This window comes from Sapajus apella, unplaced genomic scaffold (assembly GCF_009761245.1).
Source record: "Sapajus apella isolate SASKATOON/1434 unplaced genomic scaffold, GSC_monkey_1.0 scaffold131, whole genome shotgun sequence".
NCBI classification, from domain to species: Eukaryota; Metazoa; Chordata; class Mammalia; order Primates; family Cebidae; genus Sapajus; species Sapajus apella.
In genome coordinates, this window is record NW_022437071.1 from 3,003,230 (window position 1) to 3,021,694 (window position 18,465).

The 18,465-nt window shown below is 37.1% G+C and overlaps 1 protein-coding gene across 1 annotated transcript in view; it reads left to right on the plus strand.

Annotated features, from left to right (window-relative positions):
• The first annotated feature begins 650 nt into the window (after positions 1–650).
• Positions 651–18,465, plus strand: part of NTNG1 (netrin G1) — a 376,597-nt gene continuing 358,782 nt past the window's right edge. Inside the window, exon 1 of the mRNA XM_032262858.1 lies at positions 651–823. The gene's annotated coding sequence lies outside the window, so the exon portion shown is untranslated. The remainder of the gene's footprint in view (positions 824–18,465) is intronic.

An 18,465-nucleotide genomic window follows, 5' to 3' on the forward strand; every position in this document is an offset into this window, starting at 1 on the left:
TAAAAAGCTTAGTAAGTTTTATATTCCCACATTTAGAATGAAGAGGATGGAATTATAGCATTTGAGAGTATAAAGGAACTTGTGGAACATCCGTCCCACAGCATTTTGCAGACGAAACATTGGTTCAATTGGGTCAAAGAGGCAGCATTTTATTATACATAGCAAAAGAGACAGAGCTTTGAAATAAGCTAGTGCTGGGTTCAATTTCTGATGCAATAATTTCAGAGCAGGTTACTTAGTGCAAGGAAACCTTGGTTTCTTCACCTGAAAAGGGTATAAGAATACTTATATCACAGGCCTCTTGGGAAGATGAAATTAAATAACGATACCAACGGTCTAACACATGACAAAGCGCATAGTAAGCACTCAAAACATTCTTATTTATTTATTTATTCATTTATTTATTTATATATTTTTTATTATACTTTAGGTTCTGGGGTACATGTGCAGATCATGCAGGATTGTTGCGTAGGTACTACATACACGGCAATGTGATTTGCTGCCTCCATCCCCCCCATCAACTATATCTGGCATTTCTCCCCATGTTATCCCTCCCCAATCTCCCTACCCCCTGTTGTCCCTCCCCTCGTCTCCCACAGACACCAGTATGTGACGCTCCCCTCCCTTCTTTGCCCATCTTTCCTTACCTAGGTTCGCACCCCTGTTCAGTGGCTGGATGGAAATGGATGCTACAGGTCTCCTGACTCCCACTTACACAACGTAAAAGTGGGCTGAGTTGTGGTTCATCTTCTCAAAGACATCGTCGCCACAGAAGCCCAAGCTGCCAACGAAATTTGTTCCAAAGTCTCCAAAAGATAACAAGGTGAGGTGGACAAGATGGGGAGGAGCTAAGAAGTTAACTGCTTAGGCTATGGCACATCTGAGAGCACCCAGTTGCTCCTTTTCCATTCCTCGTGGATTTCATTATAATTAAAAAGGAGGTGGGTGCTCCAAATTCTATGAGCAAGGCCAGTAATACCCTTCAATATTGACAATAGGTAAATACACTGAATAAGTCCCCAGAAACAGCGGTCAAATATTTCATGCTCACCTGTGGACATTATGTCAGAACAATCTCGTAGGGGCCAAGGAGTCATCATTTACTGAGCACCTACAAGGAATGAAGCACTCTTTTCAGCTAGGCTGTGAAATAGATGTTATTACCCTCATTTACAGATACAGACTAAGAGAAGTCAAGGGTTTAACCCAGGGGAAATAGGGCTGTAAGTGTCAATGCCAGGATTGAAATCCAGACACATCTGAATTCAAAGCCCACGCGAGTTTCACTGCACTCCCGGCCTCCTGGAATTGTTCACTTTAATACTCACTGGCTAAGGGTGTTCAAATACTCAAAGCTGTATGAGTAGTTGAGATAGTAATAATCTGATTATATATCACTGACAGAGGTCACTGTGGTTAAGGACATGCTGTACAAACTGTATTTGATGACCCATCACATGGGTACAGTACTAACCAGACGACGACTTTAACTGAACACAGACAAAATGCCGAGTCAAAGAGCAAGATTATAGTAGGAAGTATTTTATTATTATCTTTCATGGGAAAATGTTTTATAATCAATGTTTACTGGTCAGAGAGTCTAGAATATGTTCACTGTGAAAAGATATAACGTTCGTTTTCCTTTATGTCTTTATCATATGAGACTAAATAAGTAACTTTTTTAAAAGTGAGGAACTCAGTATAGGAAAGTTTTTTTTTCTCTCTTTTTAATTTTAAAGGACTTAAAGGAAAAAGAGCAAATTAAGTTACCATGCATGTTAGAAGGTCCAAATGATAGAACTATTATTTAGAAAGAATTTACTATAAAGCTTAGAAATGATTTGTTATAGTTCAGGTAAGTAGCGATTGCTCTGCCTGACTGTGATTTATCTGGATTCTGTGCTTAAGTCATAGAAACCGTATTCACTAAGGTGTAGTTTGGCCGCTTCAACAAGACCCAAAAAATCTCACATAACCATCCAAGCAGAATAGCCAAGGGCTAATGTGATGGTCTGTTACATCATGAAGACGGGATTATTTCTCATTTGTTCTGCAGACCTCAAAGTATGGTTTCCATGTCATGGTTCAAGGCAGTTGTTCTAGCTCCCACTTTCCCATCCACATTTCAAAGGGAAGGAGAAAAAGGGAAAGTAGGACTCCTATCCTTTAGAGAGATTTCCTGGTAGTTTTATATACTATTTAAGCAAGGCTGGGAAATGCCCTCACCTAAAATTCTATTACTAGGACACAAAGACTGGGTAACGGGATACCTACTATAGAGGTGCAATCCACTATCCATGATGTGGATCTTAATGGGGCAATTTGAAAATCACTCTGTCAGAAGCTATTTCATGTTGCAAAAATTTCACAAATTTTATAAGACATACTCATTTGCTACTGAGCAGGACATAGTCCAGAAGCACATACTGAAAGAGGAATGTGATGAGGCAAGGCAGGGCTAGAGAAGATAGATGATGCTGATGGGTTCTTGCAAAAGAGCTGTGGCACTAACCCCTTTCTTTGTTTCTCTGGAAGTAGTTACATCCAATAAATTGCAAAGATCAGCAAAGGTTTCCTACTAAATAAAACTGTCATTTATTTTTAAAAATTATTATATATGCATTTTTCAAAAGGAAAATGATTATGCATCACACTTTTGATATGATAATTTATAAGTAAATGCAGTAATTATGTTTGCATTACTAAATAAGGTTTATGTAGTATCTTGTTTGCTCCATGTGTTGTTATATAATCCAAAATGACAAAAGTTATAGAATGTATTCTCTAATTGATTTGCCTGACATATTTATGTTAAATAACATTTTTATGGACATAGGCCATTTAACTTAACCTTCTAGAAACTGTATGAGTTATATAGTATCCACATTCTACACATCAAAAACAGGTTCAGAAGGAATGAAGTCACTTGTGGAGATTATGTAGATCTTAAGAAGATGACTGCAGGGCAGTCAGTCACCATAGACACACGTCTGCTATAAGAAAGCACAAAATCTACACATATTTCCTAATGGTTATTCTAGAATATTTTAAGGTCATTAAAGTCCTTACATCAGCTGAGTGCCATGGCTCACACCTGTAATCCCAGCACTGTGGGATGCTGAGGCAGGAGAATCACTTGAAGTAGGAGTTTAAGACCAGCCTGGACAACATAGAGAGATACCCCACCCTCCTTCTCCACCCATCTCTACAGAACATTTTTAAGACCCAAAAAAAGGGTGAGGAGACAAAAAAAATGTCATTGATCATGTTTATAACCCACCAGTGAAAGAAAATTAAAGTGAGATGTGGCTCCAAGCCTGGGGCTGTCATCTCCTTCCTCCCTCTGACTCGTTTTAATCACTTAGGATAAACATCTTCCCTCCCCCAACTTTTAGCATAGTGTGGTAACAAATTAATTTAATTAGAAAGCTCCTTAATTTGTAAAATAGATTACAAGGAGTTTTCCCCTTCAGAAGAATTTGAGTTCAAATCATGAACTGAAATGATATCTGAAAAAGAATTTATTTGGTTTACAATTGTATCAATTGATGTTTCAATGAATGTGATTAGTCTTTTATTTTTAATTAGTGAAGTGTTAGGATGCTTATGCTGTTCAATGCTATATTTTGGATGGCAAAATTTAGATGGTCAGAAACTATTTCATTTTTAGGTCTTCTCAAAATAGCCACAGAAAAATCTTTAGTTTTTTGTCTCTCTGTAAATTCTGTAAGGATCAACTGATTATGACAGAACAAATGGTCAAGTTAATTAAAATTTTTGTGTGTGTTAAGATGATATTAAAGTTAACCTATCACGTGCTGCAGGAGAATCACTTGAACCCGGGAAGCAGAGGTTGCAGTAAGCCAAGATTACATCACTGCACTCCAGCCTAGGTAATACAATGAAACTCTGTCTCAATAAAATAAAATAAAATCAATCAATCAATAAAATTGGAGAGATCCAAGATGGCTGATCGCTAGCAGCTCAGGATTGTAGCTTCCCGTGAAAGCGCAGAGAACTGGAGGACGCCACACTTTCAGATGAATTTTTGTTGCTCACGGACCAGGAGATTCCCAGCGGAGGAGCCCCACGGGTTGCCAGCGCGACTCTTGAGGCTGGCGCGGCGGTTTTGCCGGCACCCAGGCGCGGCAGTTCTTGGTGCAGAGTAAACGGACTGGGTCCCCTTTTGGTCGCCATTTGGAGCTCCGAGAAGGCAGAGTCGCCCATTCAGCTGATTGAAAAAGGGACTCAAGAAGGAAGCCAGACCAGAGATTCCTGGGCAGAAAAGCAACATGAATCTTAATGCTGCTGCTTTAGTCGGCGCAGTGGGTTGCTCAGATTCCGGTGCTGGGAGTCAACAAGTTGGACATACACACAGAGACCTAATTTGAAAGTCGGTAATTACAAAGACCACAGGTGGATAAATTTACAATGATGGGAAGAAACCAGCCTAAAAAGGCTGAGAATACTCAAAATCAGAATGCCTCTCCCTCTACAGGGGATCACAGTTCCTCATCAACAAGGCAACAAGGCCTGATGGAGAACAAGTGCATTCCATTAACAGAATTAGGCTTCAGAATGTGGACAATAAGAAACTCCTGTGAGTTAAAAGAACATGTTCTAGCCCAATGTAAAGAAACTAAGAACCTTGAAAAAAGGTTTGACGAAATCCTAACGAGAATAGACAATTTAGAGAGGAATATAAGTGAATTAATAGAACTGAAGAATACAATACGAGAACTCCATGAAGCATGAACAGGTTTTAACAGTCAAATTGATCAAGCAGAAGAAAGGATATCAGAGGTCAAAGACCAACTTAATGAAATGAAATGAAATGAGAAAACAAGATTAGAGAAGAAAGAGTAAAAAGGAATGAGCAAAGTCTCCAAGAAATATGGGACTATGTGAAAAGACCTAATTTACATTTGATAGGTGTACCTGAATGTCACGAAGAGAATGAATCCAAGCTGGAAAATATTCTTCAGGGTATTATTCAGGAAAACTTTCCTAACCTAGTAAGGCAGGACAATACTCAACTTCAGGTAATAGAGAGAACACCACAAAGATATTCCTCAAGTAGAGCAACCCCAAGACACATAATCGTTAGATTCACCAGGGTTGAAATAAAGGAGAAAATTCTAAGGGCAGCTAGAGAGAAAGGTCAGGCTACCCATAAAGGGAAGCCTATCAGACTCACAGCAGATCTCTCAGCTGACACCCTACAAACTAGAAGAGAGTGGGGTCAATATTCAATATCCTCAAAGAAATGAATTTTTAACCCAGAATCTCATATCCAGCCAAACTAAGCTTCATAAATGAAGGAAAAATAAAATTTTTCATGAACAAGCAAGCACTCAGAGATTTCATCAGGCCTGCTTTACAAGAGCTTCTAAAAGAAGCACTACACACAGAAAGGAACAACCAGTATCAGTCATCCCAAAAACTTACCAAAAGGTAAAGAGTATCTCCATAATGAAGAATCTATATCAACTAATGGGCAAAATAGCCAACTAGCATTAAATGACAATATTAAACTCACAAAAATCAATATTAATCCTAGATTTAAATGGATTAAATGCCCCAATCAAAGACACAGTCAGGCTAATTGAATAAAAAGTCAAAACCCTTCGGTATGCTGTATCCAGATTCATCTCTTAAGCAAGGACATATAAAGACTCAAAGGATTGGAGGAAGACTCACCAATCAAATGGAGAAAAAAAAAAAAAAGGAGTTGTAACTTTCATCTCTGACAAAATAGACTTTAATGGTAACAAAGACTAAAAGAAACGAAGAAGGACATTACATAATGGTAAAAGGATCAATGTAACAACAGGAGTCAATGATCATAAATATATATGCACCCAATATAGGAGCACCCAGATACATAAGACAAGTTCTTAATGACTTATAAAGAGACTTGGACTCCCCTGCACAATAAAAGCAGGAGACTTTGACACCACATTGTTAATATTCAACAGATCAATGAGATAGAAAACTAACAGGGACATCTATGATTAGAACTCAGACCTGGAACAAGTAAACTCAGTGAATATTTATAGAATTCTTCACCCCAGGTCCACAGAGCATACATTTTTCTCAGTAACACATTACACCTATTGTGAAAGTGACCACATAATTGGAAGTAAATCACCCTTCAGCATTTGCATAGCATTTCACAGACTTAAATGAAATATTGGTTGGCTGTTTGTTTGTTATTTTCTATTCCTTCCTGTCTCCACTGTTAAGCACAATTATCGGCATAAAAGAGGTTTTTAATAACTATTTTTAGATTGCATTCCAGCCTGGGCAATAGAGCAAGACTCCTGTTCTCTCTCCCCTTGTCTCTTTCTCTTTCTTTCTTTAAAAAAAAATATATATATATATGAATTTAAGATAATTTCTTCAACTTTTTCTATTCCCTTAGTGCAAACAGAGATCTTTTAGACTTAGTAACAGAAGAGTAAATAATACTGTTTGCAAAACTGTGTTTAGAAACCAAGCAGACCTCTGCTACTGTTCCCTCGCTCTCTGAGTTAGCACCATGGATACACTTTGATCTACCAAAGCATCTGGAGCTAAGGACACCTCAAAAAAAAAAATCAATAAAGTTAACCTATCAGCACTATTAGATAATTTGCAGCAAATACGTTTATGTTGAACAAAGTCAATCATTTTCTTCTTACAACTTGAAATAACAATTATGCTTTATTGTTCAGTGTTAGAAAACTGCTGACTGGTGCTGCCCTTTACTGGTTTGCAGTGGTACCACGAATCACCACTCATGGTTAGCTGTCAAAGGTGTGAAGATCTCCACTTGCTATGCATTATTCCAAGGAATGGGTCTTTGTGAAGATTAGCCAGGCAGCCATCTGAAATCATCCTTCTTCACCCCTGGCTCACAGAGGCTGTGTACTACTTATTATGTGTCACTGTTTCTCCACTGGAAATCAGGTTCATCAGAATTTCCCATTTATTCTTTCATTATTGTCTTATATACCCATTATCTTATAATTGGTCATCTGCATCCTTATGACAAACAAGACTCATATGGTCACTCATATGGTCAGTGAGTAGACATTTTCACTGATTTTCATATACTCTAACACAGAAAACATAATTGAGAGATGAGGGTGAAGTAAACATTACACATCATGATAAATATATCATGGGTACCATACCAAATGCATACTATAAAACCACCAAAAACATTTCTGCACTCTCAAAACAACTTTTAAGAGTATCATCAGTAGGTGGAGATTCTTAAATTGTAATTTTTAAATCATAATACTGCCTTGAAGCAGCTCTACAGCTACTGATTTTATGTTCTGATTTTTAAAAATTTGATTATGTTCTAATTATATGTGCTTATTACATGTATTTTTAAATGTTAATGTGTTGTTTCTCCTGGCCACATACACAGAGGATATTAAGTATTTCCCATGACACTAAATGACACAAGTTTGGTAAAAATGGGACAAGGAGAAAATTAAGCCTTTCAATTTGACCTTGGTCGTGATGCTGGCTCCTGCGTTCTATGGTACTGAGGCTTAGCACCTTGCTAGTACCAGTGTTCCAGCCTCCCATTCTTAAGCATTCTTAAAAAAGACGTGTAACAAAACTGACAATCCCATCCAAATTTCCCTGGTTTGAATTCAGGATTTTAATATGGAACAAGGGACAGACATGTAATTTGTAGGGTTTGTAAACATGTGGTTATGTGACGTTATAAGTGAGAAAATGAGATTCTTTTTTTGCTACAACAAATATCATTTCATGTGTATTTCATGCCTTTCCCAGAGGTGCTTGAGACAATCAAATGAGGACTTGAATTAAACCGCCTTTCCCATGAAACATTTTTTCTCTCTGTTCATATCTATGATAAAATTGTTTAAAACATCATTTCGTCACATCTTATTGTTTTTTTGAGAATCCCCAGGAGAAATATATGTATGGTCTTATTACAAAGAACATAGAAAATACTTTTTCTATATACATAGGTTTTTAAAAATATATGTTATCAATTGACTTACAAGATTTTTCCTTTTGACTGTCCACTAGCAAGCTTAGGGAAAAATTAGTGGTATGTGGATATTTTGGGATAACCCCCAAAAAGGTATGCTTGTAAGTGACCTAAAATCCTTTCTGGAATAATTACTAATCCTTTCTGTACAGAGTACAAAACCTAAAAGGAGTGAACACAGAAAATGAACAAGAAAACCCTAAAACAAAACTATGGAAATAAAATCTTTATATACAATCAATAATATTAATTAAAATAGTAATAATACTAGCTGATATCAAATGTATAAAGCACACTTTTCTCCATGCTTTCTTCACTGTATATATTTACATGCATATATATATATATATATATTTATATTTATATAAGAAAGGCTCAATATTGCCTCATAGAGGCCTGGGTCACACATAAAAATAGTACAAATATGGTTAAATCTCAAAGAGCTGCATAAACACAAATTTGAAAAGTGATTTGCTGTAAGTTTCTGTCAGACTTTAAAAAGAAAATTCCTGGCCAGGCTTGGTGGCTCACATCTGTAATCCCAGAACTTTGGGAGGCCAAGGAGGGTGGATCACTTGAGGTCAAAAGTTCTAGACCAGCCTGGTCAACATGGTGAAACTCTGTCTCTACTGAAAAATACAAAAATAAGCCAGGCATGGTGTTGGGTGCCTGTAATGCCAGCTACTCGGCAGACTGAGGCAGGAGAATCACTTGAACCTGGGAGATGGAGCTTGCAGAGAACCGAAATCATGTTACTGCACTACAGCCTGAGAAACAGAGCAAGACTCCCTCTCAATAAATAAATACATAAATAAATAAGAAGCAAATTCCTAAATCTCTAGCCACACTGGGCTCTTCAAACATGCTAGGATGCTTCAACCCTTTGCTATTTGTTTCGTCTGCCTGTAAGATTCTTCCTCCTGTGAGACTAGCTTTCTTTCCTCCTTAAGACTTTGCTGAATGTCACCTTCTCTGCAAGGGCTACACTGACCACTCTATTTTACACTGTAATTGTCCTCAATGTATCACTCCAAATGCCTCATATCCTGTTCTACTTTTTCTTGTTTACATATATTTTTCTCTTTCGAATATAATAATTACTTATTAATTATGTTTAACATTTCTCTCCTTTGTCCCCCAAGTAGAATGTGAGGTTCATGAGTTCAGTCTTTGTTTAGTTCATCATTGAATCTCGCACTCCTAGAACAATGCGTATGATGCATTCAATAAATATTTGGTTGAATAAAGGAAAGATGTGCCTTTTGAACATTGAATGAAAATGAAAATATAAGAGCTTTAGAGGACTGTTTTCATTCTCATCTAATTTAAAAGAACTGTTTAGCTGAAATTATTTTTATAAATAAATTCTATCAGAAGTCTCACTATTGCCTCATATATTCACATCATTTTTTTAAAATTTCAACAATGATTTTGGTGTAAATCATCACCTCCCTGGCTTCATACAGTAGACTCCTGATTGCTCTCTCTGTTTCTAATAGTATCTCCCTAGTCCAATTCATGATGAACATTATTTCCAGGTAAATTTGTTTAAAAACGCCGCATTACTCATGAGTGTTTCCTGCTCAGAACCCTAATTGCTCCATGTTATCTGCTGCATCAATTTCAGACTCTTCACTGGGAAATTCAAGAAGCAATGAACTTTGGGCTTATCGATTTTCCAAAGATGTCCACCATTCTCTAACATGCCACCTTCACTCAATGATGCTTCTGCTCCCCCATCTCTTGAAAACAGCTTAACCATTCTGCCTTCCCTGAATTTGCCCTTGTGCAGTCTCCTTCTTGCTGAGATTCCTTCCATTATTTACCTATCAGACCCTAAAAGGTCTAGCTCAGAACCCCACCTGCTTCAGTGAAACACTCCTTGATCTTAGAAGGTCAATTGCTAGCCAGCTTAAAACATTTGTATTTCAGAGTTTTTAACCTTACACTTTGTGATACTGTTATAAATTCTCAAGTAAAATTTAAGTCTCTTAAATGTAGAAATTACAGCTTATATTTTTTCTGGATTTATTTTATAGAGTACTTGGTACAGTGTTGTAAGCCTAACAGACTGTCAAAAGTGCTTGTTTACTAAATAAGTAATTAAATAAATACATGTCAGAACTCATGCTGACATATTCATAATGAAAAGTTCAAGACTATAATATAGAAAGTAGAGAATAGCTAATATTTGCAAACAGTTTTTATTATTACCAAATAGCACATTTATTCTTCATATCAATCCTATGAGATACTCAGCATTAGTCCCATTATTTCCATTTTGTAGCTAAGAAAATACAGGATCAGAAAGATTAAGCCAGTTATCTAAGCCTACACAACTGTTTAGGAATATATCAAGGACTTCACCTTTGGACTCTGAAGACTCGCCAATACATTAGAATACATTTCACAACAGTTAACTTAAATACACAGCAAATGCAGGCAAATATATAGTGCATATATTATACATATATATTGTTTAATTGAAAGGCTTTTAATCTGAAATGTTTTGAAAGTTCTGGACTTTGTGGAAATCTGATTGTAATAATTTACAAGGACATTTTGTAAAGATATATAAGCTAGTGCTGGTAACGAAAGTCCAATAATCCCTGACTAATTGTAAAGAAACTCAACTGGAATAAAAAGTTCGAAAGCTTTTAAAACCTCATGACTACATCTCATGGTAGTTTTCAGAGAACTAGTTTTTACCAGTTGAGTAATAGACTTCTTGGAGAGATTATGGCAGCTTATAACTAATACATGTGTTCCAGAAATTGGACATCAGTGAGCATGGTTTTGATTTTTTTATGTGTTAAAAATATTATTTCAAAGTCCTTGGCCTTTATTCTATCTAATCTTGCAGGGAATCAAACATATATCCCACTTAATTCCAATATATAAAAAGTTATATACAACTTTTAGAAATCATAGATCCGATTCTATCATCCTGAAACATGAAGGACAGATTTATTTTTGTCTTAGCTTTCATTTAAACTAATTCCAACCTCAAAGCAAGACTCAAAATGCAAAATCCGGAGCAAACCTTAGGCTAGTGATGTTCAAACTCTAATGTACTTAAATAAGAACCACCTGGGGAGTTGCTAATTCAGTCAATGTGGGATAGGATGGACTTTTAAGCAAGCCCTGACTTTAGTCTAAGGTACAAGGACCTGCTTTTTAGCAAGCCCCTGACTTTATTCTGAAGTAGGAAGTCTATGAAATCCATTTTAAGAATAACTGCCTTAGATTAATCAGATTCAACTTTCTCATTTTACAGATGAGGTAGTTAAGGCCCAGAGAAGTAAAATGATGTATGAAAATTCACACAGCAAAACAGTGTCTTAACAAGAGCTTAGTTTCTTGCTTCCTAGTCTAGTGATATTTATACTATATTTCATTGGATTTTCTTAAAATTCATTTGCAGTGTCTCAACATATGAATTTTAAGCTAATCCTGCATTTAGATTAGTCTCAATTTTCTACTATTGAAGTTTTAGGTTATACTTCTGAATGCTTTAATGGGTTGTGAGCATATGGTTCTCCTTGCCTATCAATCAATTTTTAATATAAGAATAATTGGGCCAGGTTCACATTTGTCATCCCAGTACTTTGGGAGGTGAAGGCAGGAAGATTTCTTGAGTCCAGGAGTTCAAGACTGCAGTGAACTATGTCTGTGCCATGTCAGTCCAGCCTGGGCAACAGAGCAAGACCCTGTCTCTTAAAAAAATGATTGCCACATCTATACAGTAATATATACACTATGATATACGATAACTGACAATCTACCTTTTTTTCATTATTGCCAACTCAGCTTTCAGGCTAGTGGGGGCAGACAGAGTTTCAGGGCAGTGGCTGTGGTGATTTCCAGCATCTCGTTTTACACAGATATCTAAAACACAGGTTTAAAAATGCAGAAGGCAGTGGGAGTATGTGGGGAGAACAGGTAAAAAGCAAGAAAGAAGATTCATTTTTTTCTTCATTACTAACATATCTCCTGATCGTTTGGTCATAAACGACTTAAAAACTTGATTAACCAAATTCACCAAAAAAGGTAAAAAGAAAACCTGAATTTCACTTTGTCTTAGAGAAATACTTGATGACTGTAATCATCAATTTGTTGCTGTTTCCTTGCACCATATATAATGATTTCTTAGATTCTTGATTTTTCACATTATTTCCTATATTATCTTCTTTTTATTGTTGACAAATACTTTTTCTGCAACTGGAATTGGAATAAAAGAGTGATTTAGGATGGTAAAAATGCAAACCGTGGTAGAATCATTGAGGACTGGTTCTCTATGTCTAAGGTTTAATTGGTATTTATAATTACTAATTACACAACTTTTCATTATTCATGTGTGGCTCATGTCTGGTTAAATGCATGAACCTTGGGTTTCTCAGTCACCAGTCTGCTCTGCAGGCACGTTCTCATGCTCAACGCTTACTCAGGGAAATCCAGCTAATTTTAATACCAATCTAAGCACAAAATCTCATTAGGAAGGTATATCTCCTGCCAAAAAGAAGGAATGTAATGTATTCCATAAGCAAATATAGAAGTTTAAAAATTATTTGCTGTTTTAGATTATTCTCTTCTCTTAAAACAGGTTACTAAGAACTAAATTGGAAGTACTGGATGCTAATAGGTTGAGACATATGAAATTGCCATGACTGTAGGTCAATAATGATAAATTATTGACATGTTAATATATCTGAAATTAAATAATATAGGCTACTTTCTTATTCTTGATTTTTCTCCTAATGCCCTCAATTTTTGTTAATTTTGGTATCAAAATACTTGTAAATGATCACTACAAAGGCCATCTGTATGGTGCTGTGAGCTGTGCAGTTGTATCAAATGACATGGAAGTGACAAAATATGCTCTGTTGTCTTGGGCTTCCTGACTTTGTTCACCTGTTTGCTGATCACAATGTCTTTTGTTTCTTTGTCTGCTGGATGAACGCCTACTCATCTTTTGAAGTGTTGCTCACATATAATCTCATCTATCTAGGTTTTCTCAGAATCTCCAAGGAGAATTACACATCTTTTCCTTTGGGGCTAACCTGCTCCCTGTGGGTGTCTACCTCAGTTCCTAGAGCAATATTACATTGTTTGTTTACAAGTTTATCTTCTTCTCCAACAGACAGTAAGTTATAGAAGGGAATGTTATTCTTCTTGTTATTTCTAAGTCAGTCCCTAGCACATAGGAGTTAAATCCATGTCTGAGGAAGAGGAAATACAAAGGGAGAAAGGAAAAAGAAATAATTTCTATAAGATCACAGAAATCTATTGTATGTCTTACTATTGTGTCATTTTCTATGGGACTTCAAAGTTTGGAGAACTGACAATCAAGTTTCTTCTTGACTTATTGAAGTAAGAAGAGAATTCATAATACTTCTGATTTCATTCCTCTCCCTTACAAATCGAGGCAGGATTTAAGAGAATTAGTCATTTCCTGTAAGAGAGGCAGAATCCTTGGCAGCCCACTGGGAAGTAAAGGCCACTTGGCAATACTAGAAGCCAATATCCAGCTTATATCCACTGCTTCCATTCAACATGGAAGCTAAAGGATATCAGCAATAGAGCTGCTAAAAACTGCAGTAAAGATAACAAATTTAGAACAGTAAACCTCAAACTAAACCCAGAACCAGGAAATCAAGAAAAACAGAATGATACACGTGGGTAGAGTATACCCTAAACCAAATGGCACTCTGTGATCTGTATTTCTCTTCTGTGTCTGCTGCCTTTCTTTCTTTCTCTTTCTTTCTTTCTTTCTTTCTTTCTTTCTTTCTTTCTTTCTTTCTTTCTCTTTCTTTCTTTCTTTCTTTCTTCTTTCTTTCTTTCTTTCTTTCTTTCTTTCTTTCTTTCTTTCTTTTCTTTCTTTCTTTCTTTCTCTCTTTCTTTTTTCTTTTGTTTTTGAGAAAGGGTCTCAAGTCTGTTTTCCAGGCTGGAGTGCAGTGATGTGCTCTTAGTTCACTACATCCTCTGCCTCCTGGGTTCAAGTGATTCTCCTGCCTCAGCCTCCAGAGTAGCTGAGACTACAGGCACGCATCACTACCCTTGACTAATTTTTGTATTTTCAGTAAAGATGGCGTTTCATCATGTTGGCCAGGCTGGTCTCAAACTCCTGGACTCAAGTGATCCACCCACCTTGGCTTCCCAAAGTGCTGAGATTATGGACATGAGCCACTGCACCTGGCCTGTGCTGCTATTTTTCTGTCCTTGAAACATTTTTGACCCATATTTATATGACAGTACAAGAATTGCCTACAGAGGCTGCTAAACCAGAGAGGCTGCACTTTATTTTCGTTTGGGTCAATGGTATGATACAGATCTTTGTGGACATTAAAGAGTGCACAAAAGGAGCCTCTAGACTTGACCATTACAGCTACCTCTTCCCTTAAGCTATCTCTAATATTAAAAATGCACATTACAGTTATTCAGCCCTCTCTAACATGATTGTCAGCACCAAGACTTGAGAGCCTTGCAATTCCTCCAGCACCAAGGACAGTTCCCAGAAGGCGCTAGGTGGGCCATCGATGTTCATTAAATTGAAGAGAACTGGTGGTATGGAATTGATGGAAAGTTCTCTAAATAAGGCATAGGGTATTACTCAATCTTCTCCATGTGTTTTCCTTCTCATTTTGAAAAGGCTGCTAATTTTGTTGTTGTAGAGAAATTCAAATTATGAAATTACATTTGGGGAAATCCACACAGCTGTTGATTTTTGAGGTTGAACTTTTTCAGCCAACACACTAGATTAATTGTGGAAACTACTCTTTTCAAAAAATAAGTTGAAGATATTAGGCTGACAAATGAAGCTCAAAAAAACGTAAGCACATGGGAGCTGATTGAGTTTGTTCAGACCATAGCATTATCCAAAACTGCTGGTGGGATGCCTTTATTTTGAATAGATTTAGAAGAAAGATAAACTGCTACGTGTTCTTTCTGATTCTCAAAGAAAATGAAGTGAGTAATAGAAGCTCAGCGTGTTATGATTTCAAGAGATTCACCAGTTGGATAAAAACATCAACTATTGCATACTCAGAGCATAAAAATTAAGAAGTGATTTCTCTTAATTTTTTTAATGGATGAGAAGGGGTAAACAAAAAAAAAAAAAGAAAGAAAGAAAGAAAATTTTCCATTAAATATTTCTAGGGCCCTAGGGTTGGAATAGAAAAGAGACATAAAATATTTGACCAAAGCTAGTCATTTTTTAAGTTAGCATGCTTTCTCCTTAAAAATCCATATTTTGCTAACTTTAAAAAATATTATTTAACAAAGCAGCTGATTTTATTATTTTCAAACTACTTTACACAGTGCCATATACTAGAATGTACATGGGTTCTAGAAGGCATGTTTCCCTGCATTGATCACTAACTGCCAATGTCTTACACTATTTGCTAATTTTGGTGCTCCAGTGTCATTAATTCAGTAAATATGTGTATTTTCTTACATTAAACAATATGTCCTTTGGTCTGCTATTAACCTTGAGAGGAACTAAATGAGACTTTTGCTATATATATATATATTTTTTTTTTTTTTTTTTTTGAGACGGAGTTTCACTCGTGTTACCCAGGCTGGAGTGCAATGGCGCGATCCCGGCTCACCGCAACCTCCGCCTCCTGGGTTCAGGCAATTCTCCTGCCTCAGCCTCCTGAGTAGCTGGGATTACAGGCACGCGCCATCATGCCCAGCTAATTTTTTGTACTTTTAGTAGAGACTGGGTTTCACCGTGTTGACCAGGATGGTCTCGATCTCTTGACCTCGTGATCCACCCGCCTCGGCCTCCCAAAGTGCTGGGATTACAGGCTTGAGCCACCGCGCCTGGCCGACTTTTGCTATATATATGTTGAGCATGATCAGTTACTTGGATAGTTTGGGCTTGTGAATTTAAAGCTTCAAGAGAAGTATCTTGGTATTTCTACAAGAGCAGGAAAATGCCAGTATAGTCTAGTTTATAGAGCCCAGACCAATGCTTAGGGCTTGCTGGAGGTTTAAATGTCAAAATATTTAAGCATTAAAAAAGCTGTCAGGTAAGAAACTTCAGAACCTGTCAAAACTATACAGCTAATGGCTCTGTTGTAAAACATGTCTTTGAGCACAAAGTGAAGGCAAGAAACAGCTGAAGGACGTTTCTATTGGGACATAAGCAGCAGTTATAAACAACATCTACCACATAGTATACAACTGGTCAAATAGAACTTGCCCCTTGTTATGAAATAAATGCTTTTGCCACACCCACCAGATTCATAAGTTGAAATCCTACCCCCTGATGTGATGGCATTAGGAGGCAGGGCCTTTGGGAGATAACTAAGTCATGAAAAAGATGGGGCCCTCATGAGTAGGATAGTGCCCTTATAAAAGGGAACCCAGAGAGCTCCGGAGCCTGCCTTCCACCATGTGAGAATACAAGAAGTTAGTCTGTTGTCTGCAACCCAGTAGGGGGCTCTCACCAAAACCTGACCATGTTGGCCCTCTGATCTCAGATTTCCAGTCTCTAGAGCTGTGAGAAATAAATTTCTATTTAAAAAATTATTTATTCTACTTCAAGTTCTGGGGTACATGTCCAGATTTATTATACTTCAAGTTCTGGGGTACATGTCCAGAGGTTTGTTACATAGGTATACACGTGCCATGGTGGTGGTTTGCTGCATCCATCACCCTGTCATCTACATTAGGTATTCTCCTAACGCGATCCTTCCCCAATTCCCCCCACCCACTGCTATCCCTCCCCTAGCCCTTACCCCCAAGCCCCAGTGTGTGATATTCCCCTCCCTGTTGCCATGCATTCTCATTGTTCAACACCCACTTATGAGTGAGAACATGCGGTATTTGGTCTTCTGTTCTTGTGTCAGTTTGCTGAGAATGAAATTTCCATTGTTTTAAAGCTACTCAATCTATGGTCTTTGTTATAGTAGCCAAAAGTGCCTAATGGGCCATGATTTGGATATTTTAGACATCTATGTATTAATTTAATATGGTGGGAGTTAACTCCTGTTACCAAGGAGGCCATAACTGAATCATGAAAATAAGCTAAAACTATTCACACCTGCACTGAAGATTTATCTTATACCTACTTTATGTCAAGTATTTTACAGTATTTCCAAAAAGACACATGTCTTTTTGGACCAGATATATTGCAAACATGCCATTACTACCACTTTGACATATTAAAGTTGCCAGTATTGAAACAACCCTGCCAAATCTCTAAAGAAAAGATTTTTAGGCAGCTAAGAACCTAGAAATATGAACATCAGTTAGAGATCTAACAAGATTACAAATAAATGGATATCTAAGTTGAAGAAGACTGAGGAATGTGTAGAAACCAGCCAAAGATCTACAGCCAGAGAACTGAAAGATCAAACCATTCTTTTCCAAAAAGAGAAAGAAAAAAAAAAGTAGAGTTGAAAGGTTAAATAAAAACAGAAAAATAGTTCTTTCCAAAGAAAGTTAAATATATATACGGCTAGAGAAAACAAAGAATGATAAGGAAAGGTAGGTATGCCCTAAATAATTTCCCTTGGTGCCAATGAAATATCTAAAGTCAATTTCTGATCAGTGTATATTATATAAACAAATATGCAAAGGTATATTAAGGATAACTGGTTTAATATATGCATGTTAGTTTGGGGAATTATATCAGATCCACTCCAAGTGCTTTTTTTTAGAGAAAAAGTCCTTCCCACCTGATTACTGCTGGAGGAGAGAACAAGATCTGGAAGGGAAGGGGTTTTTTGTGTGGAAAAGTCTCTGATGATTCTGATTTACCTCCTTGAGTTTAGATCTACATGTTTAGTTGGTGATTTACTGAGCTTCTGCAAAGGTGAGGGCACATGCTGCAAAGGTGAGGGCACATGCTCCAAAGAAAAGCTCACCTCTGAAAGACTATCCCACTCCTGTAGTGGGAGGTGTTACCTAATTGGAGAGGTCCCCATTTACATATCAAACTTATTTGGGACTGCTGTCTGCCTCATAGTCAAAGGAATCCTGGGAACCAGGGATGGTACAGGAAGAGAGGAAGGAAGGTTAGTTCCAAGATTCTGACAGATGAAAACAAGTATTTTTCCAGGTTGGGAGCCAAAATCACAAATATCTCGTTGATATCTGGCTCTTTCCCTGTCTCTGAAGAGAATTCTCTAATCTCTGCGCAGATTTTTCTTTTTACTACAGAAGGACCTTAAATGATGAGATACAGCTGAGGATGAGAGTTCAGAAAGGCTTTCTTCGCTTGCGAGGAAAGGGTGAGAAAGAGAGGAAAGTCTGAGAACTGTCTGTATTTCAGGATCCAGGACAACGAGTTAATGAGAAGTAAGAAGGTCATTCGGTATTGTTTCTTATATCCTATCGCCAAAGGCTCCCAAAGAAAGAACTGGGCTCTAAGGGCTTGTGAAGGAGGATTAGTTGGTGACTAACATCTCCAGATAATCAGTATGTTTTAAGCCTGG